The sequence below is a fragment of the Heterocephalus glaber genome, unplaced genomic scaffold (assembly GCF_053883595.1).
Source record: "Heterocephalus glaber isolate CG9 unplaced genomic scaffold, H.glaber_assembly_v1.0 deba00001778, whole genome shotgun sequence".
Lineage (NCBI taxonomy): Eukaryota > Metazoa > Chordata > Mammalia > Rodentia > Bathyergidae > Heterocephalus > Heterocephalus glaber.
Window position 1 is genome coordinate 1,447,578 of NW_028258465.1, and position 1,097 is coordinate 1,448,674.

A 1,097-nucleotide genomic window follows, 5' to 3' on the forward strand; every position below is an offset into this window, starting at 1 on the left:
TCTTTTACATCCTTTCTGATTTTCTAAACTCATATTGAAATGTAGATTAGTATTCTTATGTTTTCTTGATTTTTATTTTAAGTTTTCTAAAGCTTTCTTAGTACAAAACATTTGATTGTTCTGTTCTCTTGGTAAATTTATATCTAATTATTTTTAAATGACCTTTATCTCTGGTACATACTCTATTCTGAAATTTAATTTGAACCTAAATGCACTCCTACCATATTTCTTTTGATTAATGTTTGCCTGGCATATATATTTTTCCTTCTCCTTTATTTTTACCTGTTTTTTTGTTTATGGTTAACAGGAGTGGGACTAGAGTAAAATTAATATAACACTTTCTTTGAATAAAGACATAAAGAAAGTAATAGTGATACTAACTTTATCAAGAAAAAAATTATCAAGACAAAAATTTAATGCAAAAAATTAAAACTAATATCATCCTTTAATATTGTTTAATGAAACAATCCAATCATTTGCCTTGATTTAATAATCAAATTATAAATAAAAGTAGTATCAATATTGTGTTTTTTTCTTTTTATTACAAGTATTTTCAGGATAGTACTAATATTTAAAATCAGCTTACTATTTAGTTAGCTGTTGAACTTTTATTCAAGCAGAATTTTCTTGTAATTGATGTGTTAATTTCATTTACATTAATGTGACTGTTGATAAGAGGGCTTATCCAGCAATCCATATTTATCAAAAGGAAGCGAACTCAATATGTTAGAAATGTCTATACTATTGTGTTTAGTGTAGCACTTTTCATAGTCACCAAGTTATGAAAACAACTTGTGTCCTTTTCATGAATGGGTACAGGAAGTGTGGTACATGTACGTCTTAGAATATTGTTCAGCCCTAAAAAATGAAATCCTGTCATTTGCCATAGCCTGGATCAAATGGGAAATCTTTATGTGTAATAAGCAAGGAAAGACAAGGACTACATGTTCTCACTTATGTGTGGAATCTAAAAATATTTAGTTCATAAAAGTTGAGAGTACAGTAGAGGAAACCAGAGGCTGGGGAGCGTATCAGACAGTAGGAGGGCTGGACAAAGTTTGATCAGTGTGTTTAATTTATATTTAGATATTAGTTAG